The sequence below is a fragment of the Bos mutus genome, chromosome 10 (genome assembly GCF_027580195.1).
Source record: "Bos mutus isolate GX-2022 chromosome 10, NWIPB_WYAK_1.1, whole genome shotgun sequence".
Lineage (NCBI taxonomy): Eukaryota > Metazoa > Chordata > Mammalia > Artiodactyla > Bovidae > Bos > Bos mutus.
The window spans coordinates 83,889,402-83,901,465 of NC_091626.1; the positions used below are offsets into that span (position 1 = coordinate 83,889,402).

The following is a 12,064-nucleotide window of genomic DNA, read 5'->3' on the forward strand; positions in this document are numbered from 1 at the left end:
CGCCAACCGCACGGGGAGGGAGCGGCTCCGCCTGTGGCCGCCATCTTTACTAGGGGCGGCGCGGGGCGCCCCGGGCTCGTCGGGGTTTCTCACGGCGCCCTTGGGCCGGTAGAGAAAGGCTCTGCGACAAAAGTTGTGTGTGGGGGGAGGGGGGGTGTAGGGTTGGGAGGAGGTTTTCTTCCCTTTTTCCGTTGCGGTGGGCTGTCTCGTGTGTGCTCAGGTCCCAGGAGGCGGCGGGGGCAGAACTGGAGGGCTGGCGGGTCCCCGGGGTGAGGCGGGCCTGCTAGGAGGCCGAGGCCGCTGCCCTCAGACCGCCTGGTGTGCGCTCCGTCGGCGGGCGCCGAGAGGGCGCTTTGACTGCATTTCTAGGCGCGACAGGGAGATTCGTCCCCTGGGCAGCTTGCTCGCGCTGGAAGGCAGTTCTGGAAACCTCTCCCGAATACGTCATGGTTCTTGCTCACGCCGAGCGCGGTCCCTGCCTGCAGGGAATGCGTTTTATTTATTTTTAAAAAAATTTTTAGAGCTGTAAGTCCTAACAGCCGTCTTGGAAACTACCGGCTCCAGAGACCGTGGCCTGCGGCAGCGAAACGGAGCTTGCCTGACAGACACGCTGCGAGACGTTGACTGAAAATTATTTTGATCGTACCAGTTTGGTTGCCTTTTTAGGCAACTGTTAATGTTTGTGTGTGCATCCGGCTTTCGTTCGTCTCTGATATGCACCCCTGCAAAAAAGAAAAAGCCCGCTTTTTTTTTTTTTTTTTAATTAATCTTTCACTGTAGCAAAAGCGGTCGTGGTTCAGGACCCCCTTCGGTGGATATGGGTGACGAGAAAGAGCTATGTTCCCTGGGTGAATTAGAGCTAGAGAAACGGGAAGAGGTGACGGTTGTCTGCTTTAGTGGGAGTGATGTCTTGGTTGGGCTTTATTTGAGCCGCGTAGGTGCAAACTCAATGCGGCTGGCTATCCAAAGGTGAATTCTGGAGTTGCCTCGTGGTGTGGGCGTTGCCATGGCTGCAGGGAGAGGGCGTTGGTGAATTGCAGGGCCTATAAACCCGGCAAGGCCAGGCCGTTCCCTTGTGTGAAGTCCTAGTAGTAATAGACTACCCAGGTTTGTGTATCCAGGCTTTCACCTTTCCCATCCCTTTCCAAGATGCTGGACTGATCATTACAGGCACACGTGGGTCTGTATTGATTCCAGTATTGACCAAGGCAGGCGCAGTCTCTGCCTTACAAGATTTTCTAATTAGAGGCTGCAGGTGAGAGGATGGGTTTGATACCATTTGCCATACAATTTGATTTGTAAGTTATTGTTTCTCTTACCTAATTATACTGATTTTGAACACTTAATCATTGGCTTTTACGCGTTTTCCCATAGGCCTCACTTTACCTTCTGCCTAAAGCTGACACTGCATTTTACTGTGTATTAGTATAATGCTAGGGTTCATGGACACTGCGAAAGAAAGACAACTGCAGTTTTGCATAATCTGCACGTAGCGAGAACCCTTCAACACACGGTAATTTCGTGTTCTTTAGCAGCTGCAGTGCTGGGAGTCGGCCACTTTGCTTGCACTGTGAGATAGAGCAAAGGACGAAATCTTCCAGAGCCTTGGTTTCTTCTGTAGTGTGATGAGAACCAAGTCTGTCTCACAGTCCTTGTGAGCATTGCATAAGATAGAAATGTGCCAGGGCTTGGTAAATTGTAGAACTATTGACGATAATATTCATTTGCTAAAGCACTGGAGTGCCCATAATTGTCTGACCTTGTGATAGGAATATTTTCCTTCAATATTTTCTGCTTTGTGGGAAGAACAGATGGACAAACTCAGATCTAAAATAAACCTTAAATGGCCTGGTGTTTTTCTTAATTGAAGCATAGTATTAATATAGCCTTGTTAGCATGCAGTGCCAGATTTGAGGGCCCTTAGGGTGACTAGCTAGCTCATCAGTTTGCCTTGGTCTTTCCTGGTTTTAGCATCAAAGGCACATGTCCTAGAAAGCCCCATGTCCTAGAAAGCCCCTCTGTCCCAGGCAAACCGGGACATTTGGTCACCCTTGGATTGTTTTCATTGCCACAAAATGGGAGGATGAACAGAATAGGAAATGAAGAGTCCAACTGTGTACAAGCGATTAGATTTCCCTGCAGCTGGAGCTACTGGGCTCAAGCAAAGGGATGTCCTTGTGTGAGATGAGTGTGGGGTGGGGCCTGAAACGTCGCGTGTCCCAGTCAAACATGATCTTATCCATTTTTATTGCTCTTCCTTCTCTCAGTCCCCACACAGAATTTACCTTTCATATTTTGAAGTTTCTTATTCAGTGCTCATCTTTATCTCTGATAATGAATGAAAGTCACTCAGTCGTGTCTGACTCTTTTCGACCCCATGGACTATATATACAGTCCATGGAATTCTCCAGGCAAGAATTCTGGAGTGGGTAGACTTTCCCTTCTCCAGGGGATCTTCCCAACCCAGGAATTGAACCTGGTCTCCTGCATTGCAGGCAGATTCTTTATCAACTGAGCTATAAGGGAAGCCCAGTCTCTGGTAAAGGCTTTCCCAAACGGTTCATCACTTGAGTGGAGAAGTTCTTGTTTATGCTGTGGACACCTTTGCCAATTTTATGCAGCCTAATGCTGCTGCGTTTCACTTAGAGGCAAGTGAAGATAGATGTTCTGCTTTTCCACCCAGGGTCATGGACCTGAATTGTCCCCATGTAGGCCAGGTTCAGAACCCTGCTCCCTCTCCCTCACCCCACTGCAGTTCTCTTTCCAGTTTGTCCTCTTATTCTCTCTCACCTTTACATTCTTGCCATTATCCATCACCAATATAGTTCAAGACTGTTTTCTAACTATTGCAAAAGTTGGCTTTCATCCCTGGTTCCGTCTTATGCCCAGTTGATGGAGTAGTGTTTCTAAAGCATACATATGGCTATGTGATTTTTGTCCTCAACCGCCCATGGCTTCCTTTGGAATCCATCGCAGAGTTCTGACAAGAGAGTGACCGAGTCAGAGGCGGGTTAACAATTACGTGGCAGCAAAGTGGGAGGTGAATTTTACAGAGAGACACTGTAGACAGAGTGATGAAAACAATCAGAATATCCTTGTAGTATCTCATTTATAGCTCATAAAAACATTATTCATTCCTTTTCACAAATAAAGAAATTGAGGTTAGGATACATAACTTTCCTGGCTTCACCCATGGTGACAGAGCTGGAAGTTGAACTCATTTACTGTATACAGGAGTTGGTCCTCGCATTAGCCTTAAAGTGTTAGCAGTGAGATTAGAGGAAGTCCAGGAAATGATACTTGTTCACTTACAGTACTTTATGTACCTTGAGGTGAAGAATGAAAAAGCAACAGATATCAGTGTGGTTGGGCTGAACTCTGGACTGTTTTCTCCAGTGTTGGTTTCAGCATATATCTCCTACATGTTTTTCTATATGAAAGAGAGATTAGTAAGCGAAACGTGTTGCTCAAGTTTTGCAAAAACTCATGATACCCAGGTGGAGAAAGGGTATAGATGCTAGTTGGCTTGGCCTTCCTACCTGAACTCAGAAACCTCACAGAGGAAGAGTACCAGCAGCATGGCTTGGGGATGCACCAGGTTATGCTTCCAGACACGACTCTTGGTTGGGTGTGTTTCCTGAATGTGAACCAAAATTTTTCAAGGGACTTGCCTGTGGGAGAAAGACTTTGGGCTGCTGCTGCTGCTAAGTCGCTTCAGTCATGTCCAACTCTGTGTGACCCCAGGGACAGCAGCCCACCAGGCTTCCCCGCCCCTGGGATTCTCCAGGTAAGAACACTGGAGTGGGTTGCCATTTCCTTCTCCAATGCGTGAAAGTGAAAAATGAAAAGTGAAGTCGCTCAGCCGTGTCCGACTCTTAGTGACCCCATGGACTGTAGCCCACCAGGCTCCTCCGTCCATGAGATTGTCCAGGCAAGAGTACTGGAGTGGGGTGCCATTGCCTTCTCTGAGACTTTGGGCTAGTACCCGCTTAAAGATATTTCATGGGTTTGGAGCACTGGAGGGGTGATTCTCCTACACTCCAGTCATGTCAGCACCCCTCACCTCCACCACTGAAGGTGCTCAGTCGTGTCCAACTCTGCAGCCGCAGCCCACCAGGCTCCTCTGTCCACATGGGCTTTCTCAGGCAAGAAGACGAGTGGGTTGCCATTTCTTCCTCCCCACCATGATTCCTCTACCCCCCCCAAAAAACCTTGGTAGCGTTAAGGAGGAAGAGCTTCGAGAACAATTGCCCCTCAAGAACCACTGGGTTATTTTGTGTTCCCCTTGGTGCTGTCTTCCCAATCACTGAAGACGGTAAAAAGAGGAGCAGGGAGGGGGACATTTCGTTTATTCCAACCCCTTCTCTTCCACCTCTCCGTACCCTTTGTGCTTCTGGTTTTGTCAAAAATCCTTCAAACCTAGGAAAGGCCTTTCCTCTTCAGTAATTCTAGTATACATTTTAGGGCTTTCCTGGTGACTCAGTGGTAAAAAAAATCCTCCTTCGAGGAGGCGAGGGTTCGATTACTGACAGGATCCCACCTGCTTCAGGGCAACTAAGCCCATGCAGCATGACTACTGGGCCTGGGAGAGCCTGGGAGCCACAACCGCTGAGCCCACGCACTCTAGACCCTGTGCTCTGCAAGAAAGGAAGCCAGTAATGAGAAGCCCGAACGCTGTAGCCAGAGGGTAGCTCCTGCTTGCTACAGCTAGAGAGAGCCCGGGAAGCTATGAAGACCCAGCACAGCCAAAAATAAATTAATAAAATTAAAAAAATAATTCTGGTATACATTTTATAATACCCTGGCTACCTTTTCCCCTTTGCTAATATTCTTGCCTAATTTGTGTGTTTTTATCATTCTGATTAGATTATAAGTTCATTAAAAACTGAAAGTACCTTAAAAAAAACTCCCTCGACCTGCACCGTTGTCCTGCATATAGTAGTCACTCAACCTTGATTCATCATCTTTCTTTTTGTTTTTGCTGATTTTTCTAGTCAACACATCTCTGATGATAGCATTGAAAATTCAGTGATACTCTAGAAAAAGGTTATTCATTCAAAATTCATTCAACTCTTTATTAAATTCATTCTATATGTCAGATCCCCCTGAGTGTGAGTGCTGATTACTCTCTCCTGTGGTCATGGTTATTAATGGTTTTCGGGTCATCAACACCTTTGAGAGGCTAATAAAAGCCATAAAAACCTCACAGTAAAACATATAAAATAATTCTGCAACTCCTGTCAGAGTCTAGACTTTCAGACTTGAAGTCTGAAAATCCTGCTCAGTGTGATATGTTTAGACTTTACCACTGTATGATAATATATGATGTATCTGGGCATTCATGTGTAGTTTAGTTGACTAAATGTATAAGTAGCACTAAGAGAACTATTTTCAATACTTGAATTGTTGGTTTTTAATCATAAGACTTTAAAGCAAAAGATGGCTATCTTTTGCTACTGAAATTTGGGAGGCAAAATACATCATAGCCTCACTTTTTCATTAAGGCAAAAGTTCTGATTTGTCGCTGGTAAAAGCATTTTCCAAATTATAATATGCTATATTGGTAAACCTAGTCTTTGAAGTTTTTAAGATCTGGTCTCTCCCTTGTTTTAAATTCTGCATAACCCAAAATATATATAATTAAGTCAGGTAAGCACTGGAGTACATAAATGAGATATTTCACAGAGCATTTTTGCATGAGATTTAAAACAGTTGATGTTTTGATCAATGTTTGTTTATTATCTTTAAAAAATATTTTCCTTGACGAGAATGAGTAGTGACTGCATGAGTTATTTGCAGAACAGTTTACCAGTGGGTTTTTTGATACTCCCTTGTGCTGCTCTTCCTAATTAGCATCAGGTTTGCTAAATTTTGTTACAGAAAGACTGATAAAGAGAGTCTGTCATCTGGAACCTGAAATTTATGAATTTGTGTAAAACTCGCATGTGTAAATGGTGCAGCGAGGGAATACAAGCTGTCACTTGAAAAATTCTTCTCTGTGTGGATTATTAATGGTGGTATAACTGGATACCAAGCCAAGTTTACAAACATCTACAACTCTACTTCTACCAGAAAACCTGTTGCTGTGATTATTATTTCAGCAAGACAAAGATGTTGAGATTTCCCAAAAGGATGCAATTTCCAGTGGCAATTTTAGGAACCCAGTGTGACAGATTTCTTTACTGCTGGATGAAGTCTATTTTAAATGGTAACATGATCTAATTACAACATAAAAAATCTTCTCCCCATCAAAAGGGCCTATAGCTGGTGCAAACATCATCAGTGTCATCAGTGAATAGTATTGAGGCTTTGCTTGGGCGAAGCATTCTGATAGTACTGAACTTGCAAAGAATTACACATAGCTCTGCCCTGGTTCTCACAGCTAAACTGTAACCTGCACGCAGGGACCCTGGTTTTCTTTCTTTCTTTAGTTACATTTATGTTTGCTTACACCCTGGATACTTACAACAGTCTGGCATATAATAGTTGTTAAATAAAGGTTGAACATCTGAATCAACAACTATTAAAATAGTTGCAGAGAAAAGAAAGAGAAAAATTCTATTTTGTAATGTAACTTTTAAAAGGGGAAATGCTATATATGTTCTTTTAAAACATCTTTATTATGTGATATTTGATAAATGTAAAATAGTATATAGTAAATGTAAACTTTTAAGCATATTAAAATAAGCCCCAGTGAATGCACTGCCTACTCAGATAACTAGAAAGTCACCAATAGCATCCTCCTGCCTCCCCCTCAGCCCAAACTGCAGTCTCAATTCAGGGGCATTTTACCTTTGGGATGTATGAATCATAAATAAGGATTTACAGAAGACAAAATCTATGTAATTCTTCACTAAGAATTACACATTTGGTGGTTGAAAAATACATTTGTTAATAATCATATGGGAAATCATTTATTACCAGACTCTGAATTCCTTAACATATAGTAAGCAGGGTTATTTATATGTGCTAAATCCTGGGGACATCAGAATAGGCTACCTGTGCACTCGGAAGGCGCATATTAGAGTTCATTTTGTTTTGTTTTGCTTTTCCTCCCCTCTTTTGGTGTAAAATAATTTTTGAAATGTCATTTTTGGGGGGAAATTGCTTTTCTATTTGTTTTCTATTTGTGTGTCTTTTCTATTTCATAGTCTCAAAATTGTCTTTAATTATTTGGGGTGTGTTTTTACCTAACATCTTAGTGAAACTTCCTGTGAATTGTCTGTGAAGAGATTTTAAGTTATAACACTGGCTATTGGTAAAGATTTGCTAAAGCAGAACATAAAGATGCAAGCCACAAACAGAATGACACCATAGCTATATTTATGTTCTCAAATAAGAATTCCTCTACAAATGTTTGCTAGGAGCATGTTTTTCTACAGTACATAGAATACTGTATTATGTCTAGTATCATAAACTCAAATTCCAGAGAAATATAGTATTGTCAGTGAATAGGCTTCCTTTCCAGGAAAATTTTGCCTTTCCCATCAATCTTTCTACTTCTGGTTTCCATTGTAGTTCTACATGTAGCCATCAACAAAGTTGTCTTCCTGATTCTTTCTTTTAATTTTTTATTTTGACATAATTTCAGACTTACAGAAAAGTTCCATGAGTAGGGCAAAGAATCCTCATTTACCCTTTATTTCCCAAATGCTAACATTTGCCACATTGGCACGTTTGTATGTGTTCTCCTGTGCTCGCTCTTTCTTGTGGCAGACACAATAACTTTGTCCCTAAACACTTCAGTGTATAATTCCAAAACTAAGGTCATTCTATCCCATAACTATAGTGCAGCGATCAAAATCAGAAAGAGGACGTAATAACGTGACGTTCAGTCCACGGTCCTCTCTCGACACCCGCAGGCTGCCCCAGCGCAGGTGGCTACAGCACTGTGAAGTCCCAGCTCACGCGCTGTGTTATTCTCAGGTAACCTGAAGTCCCTCCTCGGTCTGTGTTTTTCATGACACTGATTAATTTACAGATTTCTAGCCAATCAATATGCTGAGAATTTTTAAGGAAATAAGTATGTTTAAAGTAGCTATCACTGTCAGGATATCTAGAAGAAAGTTAAGGCTTTAATTATTTTATGTTACATTCATTAAAAGGGCTTCCCTGGTGGCTCAGACGGTAAAGAATCTGCCTGCAATGCGGGAGACCTGGGTTCAATTCCTGGGTTGGGAAGATCCCCTGGAGAAGGGCATGGCAACCCACTCCAGTATTCTGGCCTGGAGAACCCCATGGACAGGGGAGCCTACAGTCCATGGGGTTGCAAAGAGTGGGACACGACTGAGAGACTTTCACTTCACATTCATTAAAAAATTATGAATTATGACTTCCCTGCTGGTCCAGTGGTTGAGGATCTGCCCTGCAATGCAGGTGACGTGGGTTTGATCTCTGGTCGAGGAACAAAGACCCCATAGGCCTCAGAGCAGCTGAGCCCACAGCCTGCCACTGCTGCACCTGCGCCCCAGCAAAAGACACCACACGACACGAGGAAGATGCTGAGGGCTGCCGCCGAGACCCCACGCAGCCGAAGAGACAAACAGCATTTAAGAAAATTATGCCAGAGATGGGAGAGCAAAAGATGAGGAAAAGCAGTTTAAAATCCTCTCTCTGCTGACCTTGGGCAAAGCACTGGAATCTAGACTCTGGTTTCCTTATATGGAGAAAGGCAAGACTAAATAGGTGATGGTAAGATTCTGGCTGTAGTATTTTGGGATTCGTTATGAACTAACAAAATGTATTCGCTCGTTAACAGTTCCCTTGCTTCTTAATTTACAAATTTAATCTGATGGATACCCTTAATACTATTACTAGCCACACACTGCTGATAATATGCAATATATATTTCAAGGCAACCAGTATTCACACACTTCTAAGACTATCACTATGAAATCTAGGCCTGCCATCTTATGGATCCTAAATGGTACTACCGAAATGCAGGGTAGTTAATGTCAGGAGGTGATTTTCGAACTAATCAAGAGAATACCTACTTATGTATATGTAGCTTACTTCCAAAGGAGTTTAAACAGTATTTTGAAATTTACGTTCTTTGATAATTCTTAATTTAGCTTTCTAGGAAAGAATCCAAGTAAATCTAAGAACATCCTGCCTCCAGTTTTTTTTTGACTTCTCAATCTATTTTATATTTTATTCATTTGTTTTTGACTGTGCTGGGTCTTCATTGTTGCAGCAAGCGGAGACTGCTCTTTATGGCAGCAAGCAGGCTTCTCACTGTGGTCTGTGGCTTCTCTTGCTGCGGAGCACAGGCTCCAGGTGCTTTGGCTCAGTAGCTGCGGTGCACGGGTTTAGCTGCTCCGTGGCAATGTGGAATCTTCCCAGACCAGAGATCGAACCCATGTCCCCCGCATTGGCAGGCAAATTCTTGCCAATTTTAATTGTTTATTGATCCCAATAATTATTTTCTAGGCAGCATTTAATTTCATTTTCAAAGTTTAATTTTCCTAAATAGCTATACCTTTGCTTTTGAAATTGTTTGGAACAAGAGAATGGCTCTTTGAAGTGGTTGTGGGCAAGTGCTGGCATGCATATTTCATGAAAGCTGTGATCAGCTACTCATCCATGGTTTTAAAGTGTAACAGGCTTCCTGTTTCCTTTTTATATAGCTATAAATTTTGAGAGTTGATGGTTTCCCACTGCAACGAGGATGAGTGTTGGTGGGATTCACTCCTTCCGTCTCCTCCTAGTATTTATCTCCTATCATGTAAAGGATCCAAAACACAGAACTTTTGTCCACAATGAACATGGGAGAGTTAGTAGGAAACAATTTTCAACTCTTTCAAATCTGTAACTTTAAAATATTGCAAATAAAACGACCAAGGAAAAGAGACTCTGCTTCCTAAGTAGATTATAGAATTTATCTCTAATTGAATTTTGTTTTGTCCCAAACAGACCCAAATAAATCTGTTATGCCCCCCCTTCCCACTAATATAATTTGAGACACTGAAATGATCTAAGGATTGCTTTTGAAGACGGTTCTGAAGTTTTCCGTGGGTAAGAGCGCTCGTTGTCTTGGTTAAGGTGGCTGCTTTCATGAAGCTTTTTAAACCATGCTCTATTTGCCACTGGTTTTCCATTTATTTTCAATATCCTTCAGGATTTGTGGAGCTTCTAATCCCTTTCAAGTTGAAACGTGATGAGTATGGTGTAGTATACGGCGGTGTTTGGACGAGGCTGACAGTGTAAGCACTTGCTGTAACTGCTTGTCGTCGGTATGGAGCCTTAAAGCCCGAATGGAACAGCAGCAGCCGCTATCAGTCACACAGACAGAGGGGCAGGTCCAGCCAAACCGCTGTGGCTTCTCAGGGCCCCTTTTTTGCTGAATAGAGATGTTGGCTGAGATTGCCTTCTTCCTGCTGCCTCTTGGAAGGTAAATGCTTTTGCAAATCATCTCATATTTAATTATCAGATCCCCTTTCTTTAGAATTTTCTGTCTTGTTTTGACTAAGTCCTATTAGTGAATTTCAGGAAATAGTGTGAAGTGTTATTTTCACATTGAACCCAATCGGAAGCCTGTGACCTCTGTATTTTTCTGTTTATTTTGGTTATGTATTTTAAGATTTTTATGGACATTTAAAATGTTTTAAAATTCTGATCAGAGTTAAAAGTTTTCTTTTTAGTTCACTTAAAACATATTTGAGAAAGCTTTTGGTTTTTACTTCCAGATGCTCATTCATGTTCCAGAATTTCAGAATCATCTATATTTGCTTTTACTCTTAAAATATACTGTCATTATAAAATGGAATGACTATACCATGTGCCAACAATATATTTTATAGAAATGAGATTGTTCATAAAAATGAGTCACTGTAGGAAAGATAGCTCACAAATAAGTGTTCTGTGAAGTAAAAGTTTCACTAAAAAAGGTGAAGATTGAAATAACTCTAATGCTTAAACCTGGTTTTGGGGAAAGAATGCAACTGTGTAATTCACATGTTGAAACTTAAGTGTGTAGCTATCTATTACATTTCAAAGTCTAGCTTAATTTTACTCTTGCCACAGGAATATTCCAGAGGCCATGAGTCCAAGATAAAATCATTGCCAATTTTGTTCCTTTTGCTTAAATATGCAATTAAGTAATGCTTTAGGGAATTACTGCTGGAAGAATAAGTTACCAGTCAAATTTAAATGGAGCCAACTGGTTTTATAGGGCTTCCCTGGTGGCTCAGATGGTAAATTTTTGCCTGCAATGTGGGAGACCCAAGTTGGATTCCTGGGTTGGGAAGATGCCCTGGATAAGGGAATAGCTACCCACTCTAGTATTCTGGCCCAGAGAATCCCATGGACAGAGGAGCCTAGCGGGCTACAGTCCACAGGGTCCCAAAGAGTCAGACACAACTGAGTGACTAACACTTTCATCTGGTTTTATAGAGCTCCACGGGCTCCCCAGTGTGGGCAGTGGTAAAGGATCTGCCTGCCAGTGCAGGAGATGCTAGAGATACGGGCTGGATCCTTGGGTTGGGAAGATTTCCTGGAGGAGGAAATGGCAACCCACTCCAGTATTCTTGCCTGGAAAATTTTAAGGACAGAGGAGCCTGGAGGTTACAGTTCATGGAGTCACAAACAGTTGGACACGACTGAACATACACACACAAGAAATAAGATGTATATATATTTTGAAAATCTTGAGTATAATTGCTTAATAAGGGAATAATTTGGCTATAAAAGAAGCAACTAGATCATTGCTCCTGTGAAAACTCAAGCGTAAGTGGAGGTCACTGCTGGACATTTTGTAGAATGTGTTTTTTCACTGGATATGCTTGGAGATCCCTTCTAACTCTAAAAGTCTAAGATTTTAGTAAACTGTAGACCAGTCCTTTAAATGATTAACCATAAAAATTTCAGAGACTACGAATGGGAGGCATTTGGGGGATATTTAGCCATTATTCTGGAACTATATCCTGAGTTGGGGCAGTGAAGAAAAATCCTTTTCCCTTTCTCTTGCCATTGAAGTCATGTCGACAGTAGAGAAAAAGAAGTTGAACTCCTGCAACTCTACAAATGCTTTATAAAAGAAATTACTCGTTTCAACATTCTCTGCTAT

The 12,064-nt window shown here is 42.1% G+C and overlaps 1 long non-coding RNA gene across 4 annotated transcripts in view; it reads left to right on the plus strand.

The window, feature by feature from the left end:
- Positions 1-47: 47 nt before the first annotated feature.
- The window catches only part of LOC138989431 (uncharacterized), a 45,840-nt gene continuing 33,823 nt past the window's right edge, over positions 48-12,064 (plus strand). For 2 of the 4 annotated variants that reach the window (XR_011465735.1, XR_011465734.1), the window contains exon 1: positions 48-10,390. This is a non-coding gene — a long non-coding RNA (uncharacterized lncRNA). The remainder of the gene's footprint in view (positions 10,391-12,064) is intronic. The other 2 variants (XR_011465737.1, XR_011465736.1) reach the window with 2 other exon arrangements.